The sequence below is a fragment of the Carica papaya genome, chromosome 6 (assembly GCF_054855325.1).
Source record: "Carica papaya isolate Zhongbai chromosome 6, ASM5485532v1, whole genome shotgun sequence".
NCBI lineage: Eukaryota > Viridiplantae > Streptophyta > Magnoliopsida > Brassicales > Caricaceae > Carica > Carica papaya.
The window spans coordinates 17,082,450-17,090,283 of record NC_142314.1 but is presented as its reverse complement, the minus strand read 5'-3'; positions in this window follow the sequence as shown (position 1 = coordinate 17,090,283).

Genomic DNA, 7,834 nt, shown 5'->3' with positions numbered 1-7,834 from the left:
CGAATCTTAGTTAGACATGTATACACCCCTTATTGATAAAAGGTCAAAAGGTGTTAAAATAATTTTCTCTATTTTTCTTACTCATTTTATCGCCCATTTTTGTTTAGATTTTACACTTACTTCTATTTATCTCCTTTTCATTAATTATAGGATTTCCCAATCATAATTTGGTAATTATCATCTATATCTAGTACTCTCTAATTTTTTTTTCTAGTTATCTTTATTGATATTATAATGTGTATACTTTTATGATCGTGGCATTACATACCTCCGTTAATTAACTTCTTATAGTTTTCCTTAATATCTAAATTCAACCTCTAAAGCTTAGATCCTCTTATTAACTCTTCATATGATGACTAGAAATTATAGTCAATCAATTTAGTTTCCTTTGTGTCCTTTAGCTCATTCTCATATCTTACAAAATTCCCTTCTCTTTTACTTTTTTATTATAATTTCACATAATGTACACTCCTATTTGACACCCATCCTATTCAAATTTTCTTACTTACTTCCTTTATATTTTTCTCTTACTATTCTCCTCAGGTCCATTCATGTCCCAGTTCATCTAATAACATTGCCTAATACTTCCCCTCAATATTGTAATCGTTAAATATCCTACAAAGCCCATTTATTTTTAACTTTTTTTTTCTTTTTATCCCATTATAGTTTCTGATGTGATATTCGACACTCAATCAAAAGATAAGTTGTCTTATAAAGTCCATGATGAACTAGGATTGATAGGAAATTATATTCAGTTGTCCACAGGGCCAATTAATCGAAGCTAGGCCAAGCAATCTTAGAATATTTTCAGCCTTTTGGTTCAAGAATGGGGGAAAAATGAACCCACTGTTGAAGCCCAAGAAAAGGCCCATAAGAAGCAATTCAGACTAGGAAGGCAGGATATGGCATGTGCCATGCACGTGACATGCTTCTAGCATGTGTGTACCCCGCCACATGTGTGCATCACCCACCCATTCAGAAACCTCACCTGCGTGAGGTAGCATGTGAGGCATGTGGACAAGCCATCCCACATGCCCAGCACACGCTGACATGCACGCAGGACTGGTGCAGCATATGTGCGACAATGCACATGAGCTCAGAAGACTAGTCGCATGCCTAGCGACCCATGTGCATTGACCCAAGCCTAGGCAGTAGGCCCGCGCGGCCCACTTGATATGCTTGCGCAGCCCGCTTGGTATGCCCACGCGACCCGCAACCCAACCCATGCACCCAACAACCCCCCCTCCACCCTCGGTTCCTTGCTCCCAAGTCCTTTTGGACTTCGTTTTCTTATTTTATAATTTTACAAGGTTTCCTAAGCTTTTACAATTATCCCATGTGTAAAATATGCAAACTTGGAGGAGGAATTCTACTCAAAATTGAAGATTGAAGAAGATAAAGATCCTTAAAGATTTGGATGAGGAGAAAATATTATTTTATTAGTTATCCTATTTATTTTATTTATTCAAATATAAATTAGGATATAATTTAATTATTTTATTATTTAAGTGTTTGTTTTCTAGATAATTTAATTCCTAGAGTGTGGATAGGAATTGTAAATCCTATTCCAAATAGAAGTAGTAAATAAAAGCCTATATCAAGGCTTAAGTTCAAGCTTTGTAAAAACACACAACAATTTTTAGAATTAATAAATTAAAGCTTTATGCCTTTCTTTAATTAACTTTATGCTAATTTTTCTCTTCAGGTTTTTTAAAGTTAGGAGAGCTTTATAAAGTCTTGATTGAGCCGCGAAGCTAGGATTGACTTATTGGGTAAGTCCATGGCATCTTTCTTTTCCTCCTTTCTGTTCCCTAATTTTTGTTTTTACATTCTTTTTAGGATTGTGGATTCAATTAGAGGGAGGGGTTAATTAGGCAATTAAGTTTTGATATTGCATGCATTTGGGTTGAGGTTTCGAGAATCAAAACGATCCTTTCCATACCCTCTCACCTTAGTTTCCTATCTATAGAGTTCCTATTCAATGACACAGTAAGCTCTAAGGCCACCCTTTTTCTTATTTCTCCTGGATTTTGTTTACTTAAAATACTTTTTTTCTTTTTCCAGCCCATTAGAGATTTATAAGCAATCCATTTTCTCTGAGTAGTTGGTGTAGTAATTTGATAAGCCTTATTACTCTCTAGATTTCAATTCTTATACGAGTTTAGATTCCTAAATACCCTAACTAGGCCCACTGAGATAATTTTGACCCCAAATTATTCCTGGTTTGGCTCCTTGAGTGTTTTGGGCTCCAAGTCATACTAACCTGGCTCTTTTTCTTCAATTTGACCCATTATTCATTTTGGGTTGACCCATTGGATTCTTGGCCCCCCAAATGCCCTAGCCACTTCCTTTACCTCCTTCAACCTCACTATTTCCTTTGATTTTACATTTTCATGCTTTTAAACATAGTAATTTTCGTACCTTAAACCCAAAGAAAATGGAAATAAATGCATATATCACATGTATTAACTACTTAATATTTCTTTGAATTCAAAAATATATTAAACTACAATTTGGAGATTTGAGTGTAAAATTATTTTTACTCTTCCTCATATTTTTAGACGAGTCAAGTAGCTTGCAACTTGAACTTTCTTCTTCACCTTTCTACAAACACACACATGTAAACACGCGCTGTATTTATCCTCGAACAAATCTAAACCAATGGGGGTCTCGTTTAAATTTAAAGATGAAAATTGGAAATAACACCGAATCTTACGAAGGAGACTCTCGAGTTTCTTAATTTTCTCCTTCCTTTTCTTCTCTTCTGTGGGCCCTAGTTGGGGTCTCTAAATAGTTTTTTTTTTATAGCCCACCATCAATTTAAAATGACCACAGTTTAATCATAGTCGTGAAATAAAAAAGGGCGATCTGGACTATTGAATTTCAAGTTCTCCTCCCTTAGCTATCCGATCTACCATATAATGTTTGTATGGCAAGATCTCCTCTTTTTCGTTTATGCTAACACATTTCTGATGTATTTTTATGCATGACATCCCTAGATTGGTCCTTTGGGACACCTCGGCTATTGAGATGTCATGTACTTTAAGGTTTTACACTTTTGCCCCATTCCACCATAAATCTTCTCATCTACATCCTTTTATTTTTTTAAAAATTTTCTGATTCTTCCCTTTTTTTTATTTACTCCCTGTAAATCATTAAGTTAATTAATTAATCTTTTTAATGTTTATTTCTTTAAAACAAAACAAATAAAATTACTCAAAATGTGAAAAAATCTTTCTCAATTCCCTTAAATTGTAAATTACATAAGGGTTATTACAATAATATAGACTACACTCCTCACTGAGTATTACCCACTTTAAAACAAATCATTAGGCACTTAAGGATCCTCAAGTCTGAGATCTAATGTGGTATCGAGGATGGAGAACAACCTAACTTTTGGCGTGATATTTCAGTTGTTGATAAACCATTACTCCTTTACGCTTTTTTTTTCCATTATTGATGGTCATTTGAAATGAACGATGAAGCCATACTTCAGTAGGGATGAGTCTTATTTTTATTTACATACATATTGAAAGAAAATTAAAAAAAATAGTTATATGACACCCCTGAACCTGTTTAACATTGGATGCTTCTATTTGAAATTCAAATTAAAATTTAACAACTAAAATTTATATTCGTGATTTAAATTTTTATTTTTGACCTAAAAAATCACTTAAAAAATGCAAAACAAATAGAAAACAAGGGGAAAATGGGGAAGGCATCCCACGGGGAAGCCCCATGGGAAATAGCCCCTGGGTACATACACAAACATATAAGCCCGTGAGCCCACACGCCCACGCGTCTGCACACTCGCAAAGTAGTGCCCGCATGCCTCGCAAAGGGTAAAAGTTGTCCATTAATAGTACTGACTGTTGCTACTACGACTAGGCTTGCACACACGACTTTCCTCACCTGTCGATCAGCCACTTCGGCCGATTAATGGCCTAAAATTCATACATGTGATCCAACAGGTCACATGGTTTCCTCTCTAGGTTTTTCAACTCTATTCTCTTCTTTTTTTCTTCATTTTTCTCTTCTCTTCTTCTTCTTCACTCGACCAAAAGGAAGAAAAAAACTTGAGTGAGAGATTGAGAGCCAAACTAAAGAACATCAAAGCTTTCTTTCTTCTCTACCATGGATATTTCATTGTGCCATCTTGCCTAGTCGCTCGATGAGTCTTCTATCCCTTATTCCCGATTCTTTTCTTCTCAAGATGTCAAGACACTTAACTAGTAAGCCTTCTTTCTTCCTCAAATTTGTAAAAAAAAATTATGCAAACACCTTGAACAACCGCAACAGTTATCTCATTCCTTTGAAAATATAAAGCTATTTCATTTCCTTTAGGACGCGATCACTAGATAGTGAAGGTGAGGGGCTTGGTATTTCGTCTCACACTGATAATGAGTTTTTACATTTTTAAGCTATTTAAAAATCACAATGCATCCTTCTTCATTGATTTGTTCCATGTATGCATTTTATTAAACATTTGACGAATCTTTGGAATGTTGTTGGGTGCCTAAACTGCTTATGCTTGTTTTAAAATGAACTTGAATAGTTGAAAGGTATGATTTGGGACAATGAAAAATGGATTTGGGAAAGTTTTGGGCACCAAGGTGCTGAAAAGGATCAAAGCTTGCGGTTATGTCGTGACTATGGACTCCAGGGCAAGATTGGGATCATTGAATGAACTTTTTTATGTATTGACTCACTTATATGCTTCCCTGTCATAGGTCTTGGAATTATTTTTCTTTCTTTTCCTGAACATATACCTGTAAAAAACTCTTGAGAAAAGTATCAATAAAATGGTCTCAAGTAGTTGGAGTAGGTAGGGTGACCTTTTTAAGATGCTACTAGTGCTCAACCTCTCCAGTGAACATAAAGGCTATAAAGAGAAACTTCTGCTCTTCAATGAGCTTAAAAACATATAAGAGTTTCTCTATTAACATGATCCATGCTTTTAGACCATGAGATCTAGTGCACCATCAAAATTAGGAGGGTTCAAGTTTTGAAATTTTGAGATATTGTGTGAAATGACACAGTCAGGGTGATGGTGGTCATTCGTAGGACAAGGGTGATCGACATTATGAGCAAAGTTGTGGCCCATAACAACGGTCAAACCCTAAATTACTTGAAATAACTATGTAAACTCTTCCCGAGACCCCTGTTATATTATCCCGCATCGATGACTCCTTGATGCGGGAGGGTATGGGGAGGATCAAATAAACTCTTGAAACCCATTCAATATATGCAATACTGAAACAATAACTACCTAGAATCAAACCTCTCCCTCTAATTGAATCTATAATCATAAAGGAAAGTAAAAAAAAGACTAAAGAAATAAAACAAAGAAAAAAAATGGCACAAATTTACTGATAAGTTGATCCCCACTTCTTGGCCCAACAAGAATTCTGAAGATTCCTACTTCTTGAAAAACTTAAAAAAACTAATTTTAGCAAAAATACTAAAAGAAGAAAAGCCAAAGCTCTCAACAATTCTCTCACATTTATTCTCAAACGGTTGTTGTTTACATCCTAGATTCAAAGATCTATTTATAGCTTTTCCCAAGAAATCTAGATGAGTACAAAATCTTGAGATAATTTAATAACATAATAACCTAGATAAAATTATATCTTAATTTAGGATAATTACATAATAAAATAGTTATTCTATCCCAAATAAATTAATTAAATAATCCTAATGGATAGACTTACATTAAAATAATAATTAATTTAAATTCATATTTATCCCATGTGAAATCCATATAAAACACATGTAGAAATCACATTAAAAAATAATAGGATAAATAATTAAGATTAATTATATAATAAAATAATAACTTAGAATAATCTTAAGATTAAAATATTATATAATTAATTCTTAATTCAAATAATAATGATAAAATATTAAAGTGATAATTACCATATGAATTTTAAAAATTTTCGGCTGAAACAAATCACATGAGCCATATGGAAAAAATCCAAAAAAAACTCACCACACCTCGACCCCATTCGTACGAACTAGAAAAGCCCACACGTGCACGCCGGCTTTGGATCGAACCTGCGCGCAGCTATTGGGCCTCATGAGTTTGCGGCCCATGCAGATTCCTCCTCACTTGGGCCCGCGGCTGCTGCTGGGGCAGCTTGCTGGGTTGGGCGTTCGACCCGATTTCTCTTCCCTTAGTTACGGATCCACCGAATCGGCCCTTAGGATGTGGGTCGATCTTTGAGTCTTTCCGATGGGCCTTGATCAGCCTACCTGCAAGGGCGTGCAACATTGGCCACACGTTCTTCTCAGATATGCGACTTGCTAGGTTGCGGGTTGAGCCTAGCGAGCCAGGTGACTCGGGTTGCCCATCTGCGGGTATCTCCCCTCCGTGCGATGTCTCAAACATGCCACAGTCGTCTTCTAGGATCAATTTGAAAGCCCACAACTCGTCATCATTAATGTTTATTTGGGCCGATTGTCTTGGTGGCTCATATGGCTTTCCGGTCTTGATGGCATCGATGATCCATCTTACCGAATCTAGGCTTACACGAACTAGATCCTTAGGCTTCATGGGATTTGGCCTTGTCGTGGAATCTCGATTCCATTTAATTGGTCCAGGCTTCTTTTCAGGCCTTGTTTCCCAATAGGTGCAAAATTTGATGGTTGCCTCCCAAGTAATTCGAACGCCCTCCACATCATTCCTAATTCATTCAAACATGTCCTACACAGATTATCCTGTCGAGATCATTAATAGGCAGGAGAAGGTCCTAAGGAATAAACGGATAGCTATAGTCAAGATAATATGGCAGTATCACTCCCCGTAAGGAGCTACATAGTATCTCACAGGAGGGGAGGATGTGACATCCTTGAACCTATTTAATATTGGATGCTTGTGTTTTAAATTTAAATTCTAATTTGACAATTGATTTATATGCGTGATTTAAATTTTTATTTTTGACCTAAAAAGATCACTTAAAAAATGAAAATAAATTAAAAACAAGGGGAATTGGGGAAGGCATCCCGCGAGCAAGCCTCATAGAAAACAGCCCCCGGGCATGTACAGGGACATGCAAGCCCACAAACTCGTTTGTCCGCAAGCTCGCACATTCACGGAATAGCGCTTATATGCCTCGCAGAGGGAAAAGGAAGTCTGCTATAAATGTTGCCTGCTACTCTTACCATTTGGCTTGCATGGACGAACTTCTTCACCTACCAGTCGACTAATTAGATTGATCAACAGCTAAAATTCATGCATGTGATCCGACAGGTCACATGGTTTCCTCCCTTGGTATTTAACCTCCATTCAATTCTTTCTTTCTTCATTTTTCTCTTATCTTCTTCTTCTTCACTTGACCGAAAGGAAATAAAACTTAAATAAGAGAGTGAGAGCAAAACTTAAAAGCACCAAAGCCTTCTTCTTTTTCTACCGTGGAGATTTCACCGTGCCATCTTTCACTAGCCGCTTGATAAGTTTTTTTATCCCTCATTCCTGATTCTTTTCTTCTCAAGGTGTTTATAGAATGTTTTCTGTGAAGTTGAAGAAGAAATAAAACACACGGGTGAAGATAAGCGGTTTTTTTTAATTTCTTCTCACACTTTTAATGAGCTTTTTATGTTTTTAAGTTGTTTAAAAATCAAAATACAGGCTTGCACATTGATTTGTTCTCATGCCTGCTTTAAAAATGAACTTGAATGCTTGAAAGGTACGATTTGGGATGTTGAAAAACACATTTGGGATAGTTTTAGGCACAAAAGTGCTGAGAAGGATTGAATATTACAGTGGTGGTGCCGGGTGGTACTGTGGTGGAGCAAGCTCATGCCGGGGTGGCTCGGGATTCGCTTGCTGTAG